The 21,827-nt window shown below is 41.2% G+C and overlaps 1 protein-coding gene across 2 annotated transcripts in view; it reads right to left on the bottom strand.

Moving 5' to 3' along the window:
- Window positions 1–21,827, bottom strand: part of adarb1b (adenosine deaminase RNA specific B1b) — a 129,264-nt gene that overhangs the window by 50,112 nt on the left and 57,325 nt on the right. The gene's annotated exons all lie outside the window — the stretch shown is intronic.

Here is a 21,827-nt window from a genome sequence, read left to right as displayed (position 1 = left end):
ACATCAGCATACCCAAGCTGTCGAAGCTATCTGTGAACATCAGAGTTGTTTCTTCCTGCTAACCGATGCAACTTCTCTTGCCTTACACAATTCACTATTTGACCATCCAACTACAATCCAATGGAGCTAGAACAGTGACAGTAACCTGTGGTACTGAAAATAAAATTTGGCATTGAAACAAGAAATATTGGCACTGAAAAATGTTGAACACATCTGAAAACACAAACATCAAAAAGTAATAATCTTACAATCCTATGATATTATTTCACTTTGACATTTGTTTGCATTATGAAAATTATGTCAATCTGCATTTGTTCTTGATGTCTGTGTCTTTTCAGTGATGTTTCTTTTTTTCGCTGTACACTGGTATCAAAACATCCTTAAAGTGGACCCTTAAAAGTGCAAGAGGTGGCTCGTGACAAATGACTTGAAGCCCACAAAATATTAACTGAACAAAACCGTTTATTGTAATAATCTACAGGCAGGTGTGACAACAAAAACCTTATAGCTGTAGTGCATATCTTTTGTATATTAATGAACGACCGTTACATGCAAGCCATTGCCAATGACTTGATACAAAGTTAGTCTCGCTTTGCCAGACCTTCCTCCTCAGTGCTGCGGACGAGGGTCTGGCTAGTCCACACTGCGTTCCGGCACGGGAGAAAAACGCGCTCTGGTTTATTGGCATTTCTTTAAACCAATCACAATCGTCTTGGGCGGCGCTAAGCGCTGTTTAGAGCCACGGTGCTGCTGCAAAACAGCCTCGGGGGGGGGAACTTGTTAAGGTGAACATGTGTACGTTCAAAAGTAGTTTTAGTCGTGCAACAGAAAACTCAGATGGGACAGACAGTCTAGCTAGCTGTCTGGATTTACCCTGCAGAGATCTGAGGAGCAGGTAACCATAGTCCTCAGAAATCCACCGGAGGTTAGAACGCCAACACAAAGAAAGAGAAAGGTGACGGACATCCAACCCAACAGAGTAGATTTTCTGTCAGCAACGGAGCAATCCCGGGAAGTTGAACAATATGTATATATACACTAATACAAAGTTAATTAAGACTATCAGCGTCACAGAACTTTCTTTGTATCTCACGCACAGAAACTCAAGTGAAGATAATGACATCTTCTGAAGAGTCCATCATGTTTTGTTAATCCTCCATGTCCACCTTGGATACAAGCAACTGCCTGAAGGAGGGGTGGGGGTGGGTTGTCTCATGTGGATGCAACAACAGGGGTGTTGTCATTACTTATAATTCCTCATGGGGGCGACAGAAACTACGCACTGGAGCTTTAAAGCTGTTGTGGGTAGAATGCAAAAAACAAAAGACAGAATTTAAGGTAGAGTGAGACCTCGTCCTGCAAACATATGCGGGCACAGAACAGCCAGCCGGAACACTCTCTCGCTCTCTCTGAAATGACCTGCGATTGGCCAAAGTCTCCCATGACGGGTTACATTATCTACCGCCTGACAACAGAAGTCTAGTTTTCTCTCAGACTGTTTGAATTACAATATGATAATAGATTATCACGGATTTTTAGCCTAATAACGCCAAAAATAAAGTGCCTACCGCAGCTTTAAGACTCCATAGTCTGTTTGATACAGCAGTTGAGGATAGAGATGATGGTAAATGATAGAATTGAAGAGGCGAGAAGAAACAGAGACATGAAAGCTTGAGAAGAGTAAAGGAAGTAGAGGGGAGGATATAGAGAGGGTAAGATGAAGAATGAAGAGTGCGAGTTGAAGTTGGATTGAAGTGAGAAAAGGTAAGATGAGGTGTTGTAGAAGCTTTCCATATGAAAGAGTTTCCTTGAGTAGTTTAAGGTCAACGAGTCTTCTCTACTTCTCAACACACCACAGCTTCCTTCCCACTGCTCAATATCAGATGTTCTTAAAAAAATAATTAAGAGAGTTTTTGGGTAGAGGTTTGCCAAGAAAAAGGCAGGAAGAAGAAAGCAAGGCAGCGACCGAGAAACAGTCAAATGGAGAGACAAATTGAAGATATAAAAGGCAGATGGTTAGAGCAAGAAAGGCAAAAGCCAGACAAAAGATTTCGGAATAAGAGTTGTGGTGCAGAGAAATTCAGCCTGAGAAAGCAGATGCCGAGCAGAAGCAAATTCATTCATGCTTCTATGCGCAAGCCAATGATAACTATGGCTGGCCAAGTCTCACCACAACTGCCTCTGGCCGGGTGACTTGTTTTTGTTTTCTGAAAAGGGAGACTAGTCAGTCCACTTCCCTTTAGTCTTTGAACTAATGGAGCCAAAGCTGCAGCCATGGGAGAATGGAGGCAGTGCTTGGCCCACAGACTCAGTTGTTCCACAGGCAGATATTTTACCCACTTGGTCCCCTCTCTTGGCATTTTCCACACTGAAAGGACAAAAAGGAAAGAGGCTGTGGTTACGCACGCAACACTCAGTGGTTATCCAGCTTGAATTTAAAGGGTTCCAGACTGCAGATAACACAGCTCAACTGCTGGTAGCCTTTGCAGTGGTTAGACAGAGAAACACAACCATTGACAAAAACAACCTCCTAAAGCGTTTCAGGCGAGCAATCCCAGCTACTGTGGTGAACCCGTCTGTTGGTTTATACTGTACATGTACTTACGGTCGACTAAAAAGCACAAAACTCTAAAAATAAACTCAGTGGGAACGGCTTCTTTTTTTCTTTCTTTTTTCAAGCTGTTCATCTGAAATGTTAAGCCAGTTCCAGGGATGCAGAACTGTAGGAGCTCAGTATCACAGCTGATGATTCAAATAAAAACCATGCTTAGCTTTGGAGATCGCATCTGCTCAAATGTGTTAAAATTACCACAAACAATTTTGAGATCTAGACGAGACATATAGAGTAACCATGCAGTACAGCCAAACACCAGCAAGGGGAGACACAAGAAAAAGGGGTCTGATGTCAAAAACTGCAGCATCATTAAACTAACATGTTGACATTGTTACTTTTACAATGAGCACGGAAGACCCTTCAGCTACACCAAAATATGCTCATTAGTATTTATAAGCATTCCTCCCACTAGACAAAAGCCCTGCATCTAACAGGCTCTTCTGAAGCAAGCAAAAAGCTAACAAGCTAAGGAACATCTGGAGCAGAATAATATAAAAATCAAACCTCAAAGTGGTCCCTCAGATGCTGATGATGTTTTCAAGGAAATGCATGTTTTAACATTTTACCTGTGTGTGTTCAGATGCATGTTGAACCAACCAAAAACCCAACATGTACATATGAGCGCGTCCTGTGATGCCTGAATACCTGGACCTGAAGGAGGATGAAAAATGTCCCGGCAGAAGTGGAGTTTCATTGCCTTGTGAGGAAGTCTTCACGCGTTCCTCAAGCAGCACTCACTGTATTTTGTGTGGTGCACCGAGTTTGGCCAAGGCTCACAGAGAGGGAGCGAGGGACTGGGTTTGAGAGATTGGTAGAGACATTGAGGAGAGCTTGTGAGAGCTTTGGGAGTTACGGTTAAGAGTAGAATGTGTGTGGGGTGGTCATACTAGAGTCTATTAGTCTTTCAAGTCTGGAGTAGAGAGATGGGGGGGGGGATCCCTCTTAAGAAAAAGAGATACAAAAGTAATTCAACTGCAGGCTATAAGAGGACTGTGTGACTGTAAACCTCAACTCCTGGTATTTAGCCAAAAATTAGGCCAATGGCTGGGTAACCCCCCCCCCCCCCCCCCCCCCCCCCCCCCCCACACACACACACACACACACACACACACACACACACAGCTAGCCAGTGTCCTGAGAGCCATTTAACGCTCCCCGTCTTTGTGACCTAGTTTTTTCTCACACATGCATACACAGGGACATGATTTTAATTAATACATCATTTAATTAACTGTGTGTGTGATCATACTGTGATTGATTGTTTGCGTGTGAGTGTAAAAATGCAAGGGATAGAAAAGCTGGATCCCCTTGCACTATTCTTCCTCCCTTGTTAATATCTGACAGTGTTCTTGTTCTTCCGACACTAGTCCAGCAGAGGGCAGCATCGCTACAAGATGATGAAACATTATGCAGCATGTACTAAAAGAGAACTGGGAATGTTTTTCATTTGCTTGCAAATTTATTATCTAATGTTCATGCGTGCTTCTGTAACTGCCCACATATATATTATGCTGCTCTATGTTTGAAGGTAAAATCTGTGACTGGTAGGGAAACGTGTCTATTAAGGAAAGCTTTCAGTGACAGTTATGGCCTAACATGGGGATGCATTGTAAAGCACAGTTTGGCAATATTCGTGAAAGTGTACTTAAGACAAATTTGAGTTTAATAGGCCAACAGAAGATGCTGACTAAGAGAACACGTCAGATCAAGCGCCCTCATCACACATACACACTAAGCCCTCGATCAGAATGAGTGCTTTTTGCAATTGTTTTCAATGAGAGTGAAGCTTTTTGCTCATGGGTTTCTGCTTTATGCGCCTTATGTTTTGGCAGGAGCACCCTGAACACCCAATCGGATGATTTGAGAGGCGGTTACCTAGCAACAATAAAAAATAAATAAAGACAGTGCAGTGCACCTCACATTTTGCATGCTGCAAAAATCGCTGTCTGATCGGGGCAGAAGTTGGTTTTAGAACGGCTGCCAGTGCTAAAAAAGAAAAGATCACTGTCCTGGCGGGTTTGTCTTTTGAAATAAGAAGCCAACAACCCACATACTGAACGTAATGGACAAAAATGGACATTTTTCCTTTTTTTTGTCCTTTGATTAAAACGATGTTTTATAACAAGCTAAGCAAAGATTTTAGTAAAACATGACGCCTTCTAGACATTTTAGATTAGATTAGCTTCATCTTTCTCATTGCACAAGTCACACGTACTGTACATAGCAACGGAATGTAGTTAGTGTCTAACCAGAAGTGCTTAAGCAGTAACCAAATAACATGTTAAACAACATGTAATTAATTGGCAGCATGGTTTTGCGGTTTCCATGCAGTTCTTTCCTGTGTTCGTATCAATATTTTGTTCAGCTGTTTTAAGGGAAAGATTTCTCAACTGAAAAAATCCTGTGTAGTCCATGTTGGACTACATGTGTCAGTTCTGTAATCATTTAGGAGATGTGTTAAATTCACAATGCAAAGTGTTAGAAGCGGCTACACATTTCTCTTGGATTGCTCTAAGGATTTGGTGTTGCCAAAAGCATGTTGGTTGCAGGAAATTTAAGAAGGCTGCACTGCTTTGTTAAACATAAAGACATGATACATTTCAAGGTTTAGGATCACAGAAAAAACTGTGTTCAATCCCTGACAGAGAGGCTTGTGGCTTGGCTGGGCACTCAATCAAATACATTGGCAGTGTGGGAAGTCAGTGAGGGAACATGTCCTCGGACACAGCCCTGATGGCACAATTGGTTGGTTAGGGCTCTGTGAAATGAGGTGGAATCCCCAGGGGGACAGTGCGAACCTCAATATTTGTTAAGCCCTCTTGATGACGGTGACAGTGGCAGGTGAAGAAGCAGCTAGTGGCTCCATGTGTATCAGAGGGGCCACATGGCTATCTACAACCTCACCAACAGTAAATAGGTAGTGATTGCTTTGTATGAGGAATAGATATTCAAATTTCGAGAGAAAAGCAGGAGAGAGTGTCATGAAAATGAGTAAACAAACACCTTAAACTGTAAAAGTGCACCAAGCTAACAAGTGGCATTGTGAAATACACGGTTGTGGGATTAATAACATATTTTGTACGTTGAATCTTTGAGCTGTAGTGTGTATACTATGTTGTCTTGTTGCAGGTAGCAAATATTGGCTGATATTTTCAGCTTAATTAAGGCTAAACAAGGTGGTTTGCCTTGAAAAAGAAAAACTAAAAAACACATATCTAATGTGAGGACACACACACACACACACCCAACTAAGTATGATCTATAAACAAAACAGACTGGCAAATAACCTTCTAGCAGCTTCCAGAAATCAGATTATCCACATCATTTCAGAAACCCCATTGCTTATTTTGAATCATTTACCAGCTGCTATATTTTATTAGTCTCTAACAGAAGCCGGCTTCTGTTTGAAATAAAAGAGGGCCTGTAAATAGGAATGACTTGATTCTTCCTATGGGAGTTCCCTTTTAGCTCCCATTGCTGGGTGTGGTTCTCTCTTTAACCAGTCTCCAGGCACCCCGCTTGACAGATCTGCTTCACTGCTTGTGGCTTTGGGGCTTTTTTGGCTGGAGCTTGACCAGCAGTCGTGGTGTGCGGTGTACGTATGTGTCTTGTGTGCATGTGCGATCACATAAGCAAGAGGGGAACAATGGGAGGCTCTGTGTTCCCCCCTCTGGAAATATATACACCTAATGGGCAAAGCCAACAAGCTATAACAAAGGAAGGGTGGGATAGAGTAAGGGCAGCGGCGTTCAAGCCACACATTCTACGTGCCCATTGCAGGGCCTAAGGATTATTTATGAAGAGATGCACTCTATAGGGGTTTAAAGGAGAATTTCTGGAAATGTTTAAGGTAATCTTAATCGCTATAAATATGCGAGTACTTGTTGTCGGCCTACCGCAGCCGTCAACAATCCCACGAGCGCCCGGTGGTGTGGTGGGTGTCCTCCATGCCTTTGCGGCAACAAATTGTAGTTTACTTTTGAGAAGGATATAAACTACTATTTGTCAACGCAAAGGCAGGGAGGTCACCCACTACACCTCCCGCATTTGGGGGATTGTTTTCGGCTGAGGGAGACAAGGAAAATGGGGACAAAGTGCGCCTGCCCAGCCAAGGGATCTACAACACAGATCAACACCGCAAAGTCTCGGTCACACACAAAATGGATGACCTACAATTACACACGGTACTGCTGCATTATGATTTTCACAAAAGCCTGGCTGAACACACTTAACGATAGCAGCTAGCAGCTAGCAGCTAACAGCTAGCACTAGCAGCTAAACCAGGCCAGCAAGTTAACCACCAGCAAGAACAAGACAGATTAGGTGAATTAAAACAATGTCTGCCTTGAAAACGCATCTTGATGTTACGTAAGGGACCTCTTCATGTTGTACAGACATATTAATTAAATTGTATGTCTGTTATGAGGCATAAAGGTTTTAAAACTTGCCCCGTTAACTGCCGTTTTAGCTCAGTGGAAGCTTGTACAGGTAGCTGCAGCTGCTCCATGTTACCTGCACTGATTCGGGACGGGCTTTTTCAGTCAAAAGTACTCGCATATTTATAGCGATCAAGATATAAGAGATAAGAATCGGCCGGAAATGTCCTTTAACACGTATTTCATACCTATATAAACCAACAGGATGGCATAACACACATGTCCAGAGCACCCATGACAAAAGACATAACATCCCATCAAACTACTGTGCTTTTCTTGGGATCAACAACCTGAGGTGAATACCAATCACAGCGAGCTGCTTTGATTTTGTTTCACACTTGTCATATCGTTCCCCACGTCAACTCTAGCTCAGCCGGGCTGCTGCAAACAACACATTTCAACATCAATCTCTGGCAAATCCTACAAGATTAGCATGTTGTCATGGCAACACCGACAATATCTAAGTTGCTTTTTACAGTCCAGTTGCAGGTAGGCTACATGGATATTTGGAAAATAATGGGGAAAAATAAATACTTATTTTTTGCTATTACATTTGCACAAGTTCAGGGAAGAAAACACCAGTGAGGTCCTCCCAGTTAAAGTTTGAACATAACACATAGTTTGGCCAGGAGATGTCAACACAAATGACCTGACATTTTAATTCAATAATTCCACTGTAAATCGATATGATGATAAACAGCGTGGCTGGCAGTATCCTTGTATGCTACGTGCCCCCTCCTACACTAAAACACACATAACGCATGTTACTTACTCATAATCAACAACAGAATTAGCCTATCCTGGTTCCTGACATGCCAAATAATGGTACATTTCTCCTCACCTTTATAGTCCTCCCTCGCTTTATGTTACAACACGTTCAGCGCGTTCTCCTATGACGAATGAGTCTCTTTTCTCAGTCAATTTATCTTTCTACCCTGCCGCGTGCCCTTGTTGACGGCACAACCTTCCATTTCCTGTGTTATGGAGAGAGAAGAGGGTAACTTGAGGTCGCAGGGGGAAAAAATAGTTCTGGTCAAAGAGGGGGGAAAAAACATAAAATAAGGGGTGTATAATTAACGAGGCAAGGACAGACGTACTGAGGTGGAGTGAGATGGACAGGGGAATGAGACTGACAGAACAGTAAAATATTAAAGATGCCAAAAAAATCCCAACTCCACAATAAGCTGCTCACTTAAGAATTCCAGAACTATCTTCAGATAGTGAAATTCAAGCCAATTGAAGGTTGCCCTGAAACTATTGGATTGACAACACAACACACAAGGTTTTTACTGCCCTGCAATGCGGTGTGACATTGAGCACAATGACTGCATTTGCGCACCAACACCCACACCCACACACACACACACACAGCAGAAAAACGCCTCTGAATCACACGTGGAAGTGAGCAGACGTGGTCATCCATAGTTTAAAATGATATTTCAATCCCCACAATGTTGAAAAGAGTTGTTATTGGACTGCATGAAGGAACGGTGGGGACGTTGTGACAGTTTGAGTGAGGGGTGAGTGGTGGACGCTCATCAACAGGGCTCCTAATTAAGGGACAAAATAGGTTGCTTGAAATTACCTTTAAAAATGACCCCCATTACCATGGATGTATGATAAGCTGTGTTAGTCCCTATGAGAGTTGCTCAGTGGTGCATGAAGCCATCATGGAGACAAAAATGGCCTGCATGATCAGGTGCTGCTTCCGCAATTTGCGGCCCATAGAGCAGGCGCACAGCAGACCTCCGCCGGTTTAGTGCTCAAGCTTACTTGAATGGGGATTAAACTATTTAATCATGCAGCTTTTCTAGACTTTCCACTATGTTACAGAACTGAATGGATCAAATTCTGGTAGTGAAACAAGTCATTTTGCAGGGGTTGGGACGCACACAAAGTATCAACGCACACGTGAGCTCCGTCTCTGTGAGTAACGTCGAGTTTTTCTTACCTCTACGTAGCATATCATCAGCCCATTTTAAGTCTTAGGTATCGGAATTTAGAATAGAATGAGAAGGCCATTTTTAATCCTTGAAAAATGCCGTGTAATGTCGACCTAACGTTTTTAACGATTTAATAAATAGCGGTATGTCTTTAAGAAGGTGCTATTTACAGTCACATTTTTACGGCACAATAATAAGATGTATAAGTCACACTTCTATTCTATCTTATTAGATCCAAACTACAAATAATGTGGTCCTTTTAAGACAGTAAACAAACACAGGTATACCTTAGTTATACATCATATACCTTAATTATGATGAATTTTGAAACCGCATATAATGCTGCATTACACCAAAAATATACCATATTAAGACACATTTATTCAACATTATTAATTAAACAGACACTTTCATTTTGAAAATGAGGGCTTACTTCCGCTTCCTTGCACTCCGCTCCTCTTTGACATGCAGAATAATGACTAGATTATCTGTATTTCATAACACTGTGATGTTAAGTTGATGTAAAGTGTATTCATTGTGCCGTGGTAAAGACTTATTTCAGTAGTTAGCCCTTTCTGAAACCTAACCTTGCTTTTTACTTCCTATTGTTCCCACTCAGTCCATGAACTCTGTTGTTTATTTTTTCCATCGAGAGTAAATAACTCCCATGTTGGCTAACTATTGCAGATTGGGGAGGACTAAACATTATTAAAGTGAAATTGCTGATACTTCAGTATTGAACATTTCTTAGCAGGAGGTCTTATGCTCAAAGCCCAATTGTGAGAACAGGAGGCCGCATATGAAATGATGGTTATATGGTGGTTTAGACTTTATCATGTTCACTCCAAAGTGTTAGATTTCCTGTCTGGTGCAGAGTGCAAGATCCCAAAGGAACCTACTAGCCTTTTTGTCCCAACTGTGTTTGCCTGGGTCTGGGCAACCATCACTGTCCAGCCCTGCATATAACCTGGACCTTGTGCAATATGCCAACTGTTGTAAGACTTGAAAGTCGCTGAAAAAACGCATAATGTCCGATCATTGTGGTGTAGGACGCCTTTAAACAACAAAGAGCCACACTCTGATAAAACTTTGCTGCATCAGGAGAGTGTTTGAGTTCATCCCAAATATAAGCCCTTTTCTGGCTTCTTTTCCTCCCTCACCTGCTCTGATGGTACTGCATGAGCATCCCTGTGCAAAGTGTGCCGACGCAGGTGTACATCAGAGTGTGTGTGTATCAGAGAGTGAGAGAGAGAGAGAGGGAGAGAGAGAGTGTGTGTGTGTGTGTGTGTGTGTGTGTGTGTTTGTGTGTTCCTCTCCTCTAGCTGTTACTATCTGGGTCAACCACCTGGGTAGTTGCCAAGGCCTTGGTAAAGTGGGAAGCTGGCCATCACAGCTGGCCAGCAAACCTGCGACACACGCACACACAGGAAAGAGTAGAGCCACCAGGCAACATCTGTATTGGCACCATCCAGCGCTGCCACCTGAACCCCCCATTATGCGTCCTGAGAGTTAAGGAGTGAAAGTGAGAAGTGTGTGTGTGTGTGTGTTTGTGTGTGTGTGTGTGTGTGTGTGTGTGTGTGCGTTGGGACAAAATTATTGAAAATGACTGTAATCATAGGGGAATGTGTGAGTGCATGTGTGCGTGTGTCGATGTATGTGTGCATACATGGACATGTTCCTCCGCCACTGGGTTCAATCTCATTGAACAGGAATGTGGAGTCGCAGCTAATTAGCCACTTCCAAGATGAAGACTAAATCCAGCCTGCAGAAATGCTCCAGCCTCCTTTTCTTTCTGCCTTGCTGTTGTACAATGGTGGTTAAAGCTTTCCCACACTGCTTTTATTTAGTGGTCACAGATAGGATTACAACAGGGCTTCTCAAAAAGTAGGCCACAATGTGGTGTTATTCACAATTCTGAATTGTACAAAGTGAGTGTATGGGACAGTATGATATGACAAAAGATGAAATCAGGGTATCCAGTAAAGTAGGCACCTGGTAAAATGAGAACCATTTGTTGGAACTCTTTCTCGGTAAGGCGTGTTGCTGAAAGGCCGTACCGTGGCCCTGACAGCTTAATGCACTGGGAAGTAAGAAAACACACGCATATGGACACAAGCCAAGCAAGAAACATCTACAGCAATTTGACAACAACAAAAAAACATCAATGTGGCAACAAATATGCAGCGTTTAGAAAAAGCGCTACAAATATAGATTCTCACAACGCAACGGAAACTGTTTCCAGAGGCCAGTAAAAGGTGACGCACAAGGAAAGGACATGCTGGTTGTTGCTGTGGTTTGGGGCTTATTATGTTTTACAAGTCAACCATCCCTCATTGTGATCGTATGATTCAGATTAACCAAAAACCCCAAAAAAGAAACCCCAAAAAATTCAACAACACTTCAGCTCATTAGTTCATATAGCTCAATAACTTCATAATCCACAAACAGTAACAAGAAGCGCTGCGTGTCTGCGCACATCACTTTTTAAATATCCCTGGAAACTGTTTCTGTTGTGTTGTAAACCTTTTGCAGCTTTTTAAAAAATATTGTAAATGCTAGTGTCCTCAAATTGATGTTTTTGTGTGGTGTCAACTTAGTGAAGATGTTTCTTTATTTGCAGTGTGATAAGCTCTCAGGGCCACCATAGGACCAGCCAATGTGTGTTTCCAAAACCAGTAAATGGTCTTAAGACATTTTATAGCCTCTTTCATGGGTCTGACCTCATCACATGACATGTTTTAGTTTGTCTGTAAAAACAATTAAGGAAAAGTGCAGCATTTCCAGGTGAAACTGCAAGAACTGACTGGAAAAGGTTGTGGCTGCTCTGCATAGCCAGCCAGTTACATGTAAAGGCCAGGTGCAGGAAAAGCACAAACTAAAGCAAAAAATGGAATAATCTATTCAAACACAACATAATCTTTTATTACAATTGTGGCTTTTATCTGGTAATCCCTGCCAAATTGATTTTGCGCTATGTACAGTAGGTCCCAGGAATCATGACCTATTAAAAAAACATACATTGTCTTTGTGTCTTTTATATAATTGGCAACTTTGTAACAGTCTCCCCTGCCTCCCCTCTGTGAGATGTCACAGAATACGGCCTGTACAATCCCACCCCTGAAAGAACTTGGTCTTGGGAAAGCAACACTACTATTGTAAATAAAAAAGAGTGACAGCCTCCTGACACGTTGTTGTTGGTGTCATTATGCCAGGCCAGAGAACCGCAGAGGGGGGAGTCATGCATGGGCAGATAAGCCTGTGGGACTTAAAAGCAGTGGCCCCAAAAAGTACAACTATCATTAGGACATTCAGACTTATAGCATGCATCTACTACTGCTGCTCCCATGACCAGATAAAGTTGACATTGATATAAACGACACAAAGCCAATGTGTGTTTTTTTAATGTCTGATGTTACCAGGGATTTCATGCCAGACCACTATGTATTGATTTGGTTCCCAAACTGGGGAGCACTGTAAAAGCATAAAGATGTCCTCTTTCACTTCTCTTGTAAACAAACATTATGAGCACCAAAACACATTAAGTCTACCTCTGAGGTCTTACAAACAATGCATTTCCATTTGCAAAGCCTATTTTCGGAAGATTTTAAATCATTCATTGTTAACATCTATGTTTACTAGCTTGCAGTCTTCTTTCCTGCCTTTGCTGGTGCACTTTTGTGCCTTGGGGCCAATAGGCGGGATTGTGTGAAACCTGCAGCAGATTTGTGTCCAGATTCACGTTGGGCGCCTGCAATCGGTCCTCAAGTACAATACAGTCAAAACAGCATCCCATTGTAAAAAGCATTGCTGGTATTTCTGGTAACATAATCCTGTTTTTCTGTTCTTTTATTTCAGTGGACACTATCTAAGTGTGGACAACATTTCAATTTGTACGCTATGGTATTTTGTAACTTTTTAGAGTTTTGTGCCCTTTGCTGTAAAAAAAAAAAGGGCACAAAAACAAAAAACAAAAGCTTTGGCTTTGTATTAATTGTTTAGGCAATATTGCAATTAATTGTATCTAGGAGGTTGCAGCAAAAGTAAATGTGAATTAAAGTTAGGACAAATATATTTCTATTCACAGATTTATAACCTGACAAAAGAAAGTTAGACTACTGATGTAGGTCAAAGGCTTGACTGCTTTGAACAAAAAAATATGAAACTGTCTTAATGTTTCAGTTTCCATGTTAAAATCAACACTGAAACGCAACCCATTATCTTCTTGAGGGGAGCCTATTCAAAATAAAAGCAAATACATGTTCTGAAACCTGCAAATTGCACCTTTAAAACTTCATTTGAGCTATAATAGAGAAAGTCACCGCTTCTCGATAGCGTCTCTGGAGACGCGCCTGATTTGTTCCAAATTCTTTGGTCGGGGACGGACGCTTCGTCCAACAAGAGGAAACACATTAGAACACGTGAACAGCACCAACGCATGTTGCTACACTCACTTAAGCTCGATCCTTTGCCCTCATTCCCCCCACCAGTTTGATTTGGTACAAAGTGATATCATTGATATTGAAATATTTCAGTTAGGTGTTTCTGTACAGTAAACTGACACTCTATATTTGTCAAAAATCTCTCAGTTTTCATTGTGTTTTTACTGTACACATGACTGAATACGGATTCCCCTGAAATAGTCATTTGAGCCCAATTTGCATGCAAGCCAGATCAACTGGATTGACAGAACAATCAGTTAGAGAAGCTTCCTCCATCATCTCCGTTTAAGCACATCATCACTTCACTTATGAGAGTCTAATCAATTCAAACAGACCATCTCTTGGCTTTTGGTGCTCATGTGTATGAGTATATTAGTGTGTGTGTATGAGTATAATAGTGTGTGTGTGTGTGTGTGTGTGTGTGTGTGTGTGTGTGTGTGTGTGTGTGTCGGGGTATTCGTGGCACAGAGCAGCAGCAGATGTGAGAGGTAATTTGGAACCCTGAGAGACGCTCTCTGATGTGTTACAAAACATTCTGGCTAAATGTGCTGTCATTGAACTTGAGTGGACTTGAGTGACACAATGTTCTATTCTCATCTGACACACATGTATATTTTTAGCTAGCCTTTGACGTCTGGGTCACATGTTTACGCGATGGTCAGATCCACCTTTATCGAGGCAAAAAGCTTTGTTGTTATTCACTTGTGCATTCACTGCTTTTTTTGCATTTGGTGTGCACTTACCAATTAACTTCTATTCTGAATCCCAAATTCTGAATGAAAACTGACACTGAGGTCGCACTGAGTGTACACACTGTACACTGTGTGGGGCGCAGGCTGGCACTTGTGTGGTAAAATGCTTGAGGCCATGCTTATATAACTAGTTTCCTAACATGGGATGGGTCACACACACACTGCAAATTACAACACATAACACAGCAGAGAAAGAGACACAAAGGGAAAGAGAAATACAGAAACAAAGTGTACTTAAAATGCTAAATTGAACAGGGTATGATTTGGAGCATGAATGTCTTCAGGAGGGTAGAGTGGCATGATACGCTGTTGATATCATCACACACAAATGGTGCTTGTTAAGATGCAGTTATATCCAGCGTTTGGGAGGTAGAAGAAAGATGATTCTCTCCACTGAAACAAAGGAGGAATGCAAGAGACTTCCCAGTGAGGAGTTTGTAAAGTCAAAGATGGAAGATCCTCTCCAATAATAATAATAATAATAATAATAATAATAATAATGTATACTTTATTAAACCAGCAAGGGGAAATTACAATGTTTTCACTTTGTTGTTCTTACACACATAACACACAGGCCTGAACACACACACACACACACAGCTTAGTACCAATACAAAATTGGAAGACGTCAGTGTGCCGATGGGAAGGCGTCCCGAGCAGTTGAGTGTTTGGTGCCTTGCTTAAGAGCACCTTGGGCGTGCCCAGGAGGTGAACTGGTACCATACTATGGTCTGTATAGGGACTTGAACCAAAGACCTTCCGGTCCCCAACCCAACTCCCTGCTGACTGAGGTACTACCACCCCCACATATGTATTATGATCGTGTTTCCGTCAACAGTCACCCAATGGTACATAATGTCACCTGACTGCTTTGAAGTGCACTAACACATGCCAACAAATTTATGTCCTTTTCTTGCATGCAACATTCAAGAAGAGGCCATTCGTCATTCTATCACATACATTTTTCATGAATCGACTGAGCAGTCACAAATGGCATGGCATTCAACTACATCACGACATGTAGTGCAGTACAGCATATATGATTTAAAGTGAGCCAAGAAAGTATCGTGGCAAGGGAAAGTAGGCATTCGCTGCCGATCGGTTAATACAACATCAAAACAGATTAAATGTTCAAAAGAAAGTGAGTGAAAGCTATAGTGCGTAGTTTCTGCCGCTCCCATGAGCAATTCTAAGCGATGACAACAAAACTGTTGGTGTGTCCACATAACAAAAGCCTTCCTTGACCGCACATCATCTCCCCCTCCCCCTCCACGCAGTTGCTAGTAGCCAAGAAGGACACGGAGGATTAAAAATACATGACAGAGAGGTCATTCTCTTCACTTGAGTTTCTGTGCATCACCGGACGCCAAAATCTCCTGAAAATGGTTTTTAGGGGTGTTTGTTTGTTATTTGCTATTTTAACATCCTGTCATGATGTGTATGTTGTGTGTGATGTCTGTACGATACTGGGACCTTGAATTTCCCCTCGGGGATCAATAAAGTCTATCTATCTATCTATCTATCTATCTATCATGTGATTGCAGAAGACGTACAACGTTTTTTTCCGACATTCTATGAATCGATTTTGAATCGGTCGAGCTTGAGTTTTTGCACACCCCTACACAGCCCTACAGAGAAATACAGAGAGAGTTGGGTTGAGCTGACAGTCTTAATTAGCTTTGTAGCAACTCATCTGGCAACGGCTTGAATGTAACAGACGTTCAAAAATATCGAAAAAGTTACGCACTGAAGCTTTTAGAAAATAAAATGTTCTTCAATACTTCAAGAGTTTCCTCTGAAGAACAGTTTGCTCCTGACATTGACATCTGGAAAAAAGTGATTTAGCCAATCTGCTAGTGCTGGGACAATAAGCTTCCCCCCCCCCCATTTCGATAATTTCACAATACATGGGTGCAGATTCAACTTGCTTTGCAATTTTCATTCATTGCAATTCTAAGTATTGCAATTATCTTTTCCGTCTTTAACACAAACAAAAGTTGAATAATATACTCCTAGAGACAATCTATTAGACATTTCTAAAATGGAATTATTTTCTACAAAGAATGTACATTACATTAATAAACCCATAACATGTATTTTCAGCATCTTCTGATATGATGTAATCGCCGTTGGCGGAACCGTATAAACAGAAAATATTTTGGTGAATCATTAGTAAGAAAATAAATAAAAAGAGTTCCAGGGAAAAGAATCCATTTTAAAAATAATGCACAACAAACAAATCACAATACACAGGTTTTTTATTTCTCCACCCCTGCAACCTGAAATATGATTATCAGCGCTGATTTTTAATGGAACAGTACTGTAACAGTTACATAAAGCCTGACTCACTTTGATTCTTTGTTTACTGTAACCCATTGGGCTCTAGAAACGGCTCCATGGTGCACTCTTAACCCCCCCGAACATTTTCCTGATGCGCAGCACTGCAAGTGTGGAGTAACATGAAGAAATAAACTGCAGGAGGCATTTTCAATTAAGGATAACCACAGCCAGCACAGTAAGTAGAGCCGCTTTGAGAAAGAAAGTAGTTGTTCCACTGAGTTTGGCTCTATTTCAGCGACACGCAGCGATGCAGCATGCCTCTAAAGTGCTGCTGTCCAAACTTTAATGCAACATCACCTCCAGAATGACACTTCTCTCCCCATGCACACCTTACAAAACACTATAGGAAACCATAACAGCAAACCTGGCTATATTTGCTTGAGTCAGAGCTGCTCTGTTCCATTATATCCTATATAAATTGCAAATTAGCTTCACCAAAAAGATAGCAGCAGATGAAAAACATTTGCCATGTTTGTCCAAAAGAAAACACCAACATTGTTCAGTGTCCTGATTTTGCTTTACAGCATTCGGACAAACGCTGCAAACTTGATGCAGAAAGCTGTGAAAAATAATCATGACCACACAGCTTCTGTTATCAAGACAACAAACCGAAATCTCACACGAATATTTTCTTTGTTTACAGCATTTGCGTTCCTGTAAATAGAAGACCCGAACAGGCAAAGCGGCCCACAACAAACCACCTCCTGCCAACATGCACCGAGCCGATAATGAGTGACTCATCAGTACTAATATGCTGAGCTAATTTTATCAGCGAACTTAACAGCCTTGGAGAAAACCTTGCTATAGCAGAATGGGCGAACAGTATGAATATTAACACCAACGTGGTCACACCATCACAGCAGTGCCGTGTTGTGCATGCGTGTGCTGCTTAAGTAAATATCTTTTGTCATCACAACACCACTGCCTATTGTAAGGAAGAACACAACATGAAACCACTCATTCATCTTTGGAAAAAATTCCACATGGATTTGCAGAACATTCAAAAGGTTTTCTGTGCTTGTTGTTATCCAAGCATTCACTTTGATATTTACTTTTTTAAAGTTACAAACACTAGTCAAGGGACACCATATACAGTACAGTATGCTACATTAAAAGCTTACTGGTGAATTTGATCCCCTTTAGGTCATGTTTCTTTATTTTTCTCAAGGTGTAAGTTTAGTATTGCCAGACCTTCCTCCACAGTGCCGCAAAGGAGGGTCTGGCTAGTCCACATAGCATTCTGGGTCAGAAGAAAAACATGCTTGGTTTACTGGCATTCCTTTGAACCAATCCCAATTGTCTTGGGTGGTATAAAGAGCAATAGTGGCGCTCTATAATAGCCCCCGGGAAGGACCTTGTTTTGGTGGAAGATTTGCACATAGAAACGCAAGCTGGGAAATTAAAATGGATGTCGAGTGTGTGAAGAGAATTTTACTGAAACAAAAGGATAAATATTTTAATACAAACACATTTGATTGTCGGTTCAAGCTCGGAGGATGTTTCCTGAATCGACCGGAGTTTAGAAGGCCAACACCAAGGAAGCGGAAGGTGAGGTACATTCGGCAGAACCTTAGGCGGCACCGGAACTATCCGGTACATGAATCGTCATAGAATAAAGTCTATTTCAAAAGTGTCACACTCAAGTTGAACGCTGCCGCTGCACTGCTGTGATTCAAGAGAAGACCACACACCATTGTCTTCATAATGATGGGACTGTGGGTCGTATGACAACTAGTCTCTCCTTATCCATTCTTGGACACACAAGAGTAGGTCTTCAGCTATCGATTATTTTAGTAATCGAGCGTTCTACCGATTATTCCATCGAGTAATCCAAAAAGAAATACTTTTGTTTTATGGAAGTGCAATTATATACAGTACCATCCAAAACATTTTCTGAAATGCAAAATAAGGTGGCTCAGTGGTAGAGCGGTTGTCTGCTAATCGGAAGGTTGGTGGTTCAACCCCTGGCCCTGCAGTCCCATGTTGAAGTGTCCCATGTCCTTGGGCAAGACACTGAACCCACAGTTGCCAACAATACTTCGCCATCGGAGTGTAAGCGTGCGAGTGTTTATCTGATGAGCAGGTGGCGGCGTATGGCAGCCTCGGCCTCAGCGTATGAATGGTGAACAGTTCCTGTAAAAGCGCTCTGAGTAGTTGGTAAAGTAAATACAGTCCATTTAAAATAACCACCTCACACTAAGGCTTACATTAAATGTTACCTTAAGTACAACTTAACTTTCAGAACTGAAACGGTTTCAACCCGAGACTGATCTGTATACAGGCTTGTAGAAGATAGAATGCCTTTGTTGTCATTGTACACAACGGCAGTACCTGTGCAACGGGATTGAAGCAACCTCTGTACAGTGTTGAAACAAAATATAAATATAAAAAATATAAGGTAATAAAATATAAAAATATAAAGTGTAGTTAGGTAGTGCAGAGTGGAGTCCTGAGAACAACTGTATACATACTGTATCTAAAATAGCTTTGTGTACACATTGTGTGAAAGGTAGTTAGCTATTAACAACAAATAACTAAATATTGCACTGTAATAAAATTAAATGATTAAGTTCTGGATAGTAAAAATAATGCACAGTAATGAAATGAAATGGCAGCAGGTCAAACAGATCAGAGACGGATGGGAGCTGTCCTTGGTAAGTTAATAATAAGTTATACTCAACGTATTTTTATTTATATATTTAATTACAATGTCACACAGCTCTGTTACACTTGTGCTAGTAGATCATTGATCAGCAGATTCTAAGTGAAGAGAGAGAGGGAAAATGGTGCGCAACAATCTGCTGTTTTCAACAGGTCGGTTCTTCAGATCAAATTATGGTCACCGCTACATTTACTGCCTTTGATTGTGGTAGTTAGTGTGTTTGGTGTAGTTTCATTGTCCATACGACTCTGTGATTTACTTTTGTCGGGTCCGCTTCGTGGAATGGATGATTAAGTCAGTTGTTGTGTATGTTTTCTGTTGAGATGCTGAAGCATTGACGTCGTGCTATTACTCTGGTAAACTAATTTGATTTTGGGGTAAACACACTGTACAGAGTTTTCATTTTAAAGATGTTTGAACTGATTCCAGACGTTGGACACATTCTGTTGTTTTCTCCAGCCTGTCTCTTCTCATAACCCCTCACCATTTACACTCTGGTTCTTCATTTTGTAATCTGCGCCGTCAGTCGTCACGGCTTGTTTTAACAGCAGCTTCAGCCCGGTGTGCGACAGTATTAAATCATCCATGCGGAAACTGTGAGCAATGCAACGTTTGTAAGGGAGGATTTTTTGAAATTAGAGTTACTCGAGGATTTGTTTCAGCCCTACACACGAGACAGAGTGACAGCAGGAGGTGAGGAGAGGGAGTGAAGCTGCCACAGAGCAAAGAAGAAGAGCTGCTACGGAAGCTGGGATGTAAAAATAAAAAAGCTTTTTTTCCAGGGGTGGCAAGGTTAGAAAAAGGACAGTGAAACAGGGAGTGTGCCCCTAGCAGTGTGGGGGTTGTTTTGGTTTTGACACGCACTGATCCGCAGCGGTGACAGCGTATTTTAGCCTTTAGGGTTTTTGGCAATGATAACTGGCTGACAAAGCCCCAGAAATATTTAACCATCTCACCTATACAATAAAAAAAAACTGAAAAACAGATAAATATCCTCCACAACAAAGAAATTGCATTGGAAATTCTCCTAAACACTAGCAGTGCTGCAGTAGGTAGTGTGAGAGAAACAGGGAGAAAATGACAGTGGGGGACGGTGAATCATATAGTTTGAGGCTCTGTGTATTTTAACAACACCTACTGTATGCGTGAAAGTGATCTGCCATGGTGTTAGGCTGGGGGTTTCCCTGCCAACCTGAATGGGAGTTGGCAAAATCGGAAAAAACAACAACACTGAGCACAAGAATAAAACGCTAGATATTAGTAAAGTCTTACTCAAAGCAAGATTATGTTGGTTTCATAAGACGAAGTAACACATTCTTCCTCTTACAAAATGAAAGATAAATGAATACACAATAAAAAAAAAAAAAACTTACTTCAGGAGTTTTTGCAGCTACAGTGTCACTTAGTCTAATATGACCAAGAGCATATGGTCGCTAATGTTAGCTAATGTAGGTTAACAATGTAAGACATATTTTCATGTGTTACTGAAGTCACTTTGGGATTCTTCTCATTACTTTTTCCACTACGTTTTACCATTTACAATTATCCCATAATTGTCACAGGCAAATCAAATGGAGCAGATTATTCATCGTATAAAGTAGTCAAACGTGCCACATTATCCAAAATATGCATAACCTAATAGTAATGTGTTGAATAAAAGACAAAGTAAGGACTTAGCCGATAGAGAGTTGAGATGAGGCTCAATGTTTGTTATTATTTTTGTTTTAACTTGTATTTTTTTTGTTGTTGAACGTATTTCTTAGTTCGAGGTTGCTATGGCATTTCAGATGATACTTTCTTTAAAAACCGAATGTAATATGGTAGTTGAATGCACTAAAGGGGTTCTGTTTTTTGACAGATAAATTGTATGCAATTTAAGCAAGAAATACGTTGCTTTATATGAGAAGGATACCACTCCTTTGAACGTTTACTACTGCTCCTCATTAAAGCAAAAGTATTTCTTATCCGATTACAGGATTAATCAAAGAATAATTGATAGTATACTCGATGACTAGCTTGTAAGTTGTTATCTTTTATTTAAAAACGCCAAACTATAATAATGAGCATATCCTGCTGATTATATTGAATTTAGGAATTTTTTGAGAAACAGAAGGGATAGGTTTTTCTCTGATATGTCACAGGTCTTGTGAGCCCGTGGCAGAGAAGTTAAGACAAGGTAGGGTTTGGCACTATAAGCCCTGCCACCGAGGTCGCTGTAGCATCTACACAATCTATTAAAGACATCCTTTCCATTTAACCTGCTCCCCCATTCTGCTTGGCTACCCTTGGTCACTGACTAAGACGTTTTCTGTGTGGATGTAAGAGGTGCTTTGCTTGTTGAAAACCTGGAGTGCACACAAATAGTTCATGCATGCACAATGTCTGATATACACTCCATCTCTATTAATATTTGAAATCCTGCAGTTGGAACTCTTGTTGCGCCCTTTCTCCCCTTCTTCTGCTGCCCTGAGAACAGCTCCATGCTATCTATCTTGTATGTATCGCCTGCTCCCTCAGTGAGGCAGGGGGTGCTCAGTTATTCATTTAAATGTAAGTGAAAATCTCAGAATATGTCATCATCCATGGCTGCGAAATTTGTCATGCCCAATTAGGACAGAATTTATATTCCAGGGGTTTGGGG

The sequence above is a fragment of the Etheostoma cragini genome, chromosome 11 (genome assembly GCF_013103735.1).
Source record: "Etheostoma cragini isolate CJK2018 chromosome 11, CSU_Ecrag_1.0, whole genome shotgun sequence".
NCBI classification, from domain to species: Eukaryota; Metazoa; Chordata; class Actinopteri; order Perciformes; family Percidae; genus Etheostoma; species Etheostoma cragini.
This window is presented reverse-complemented; position numbering and strand designations above follow the sequence as displayed.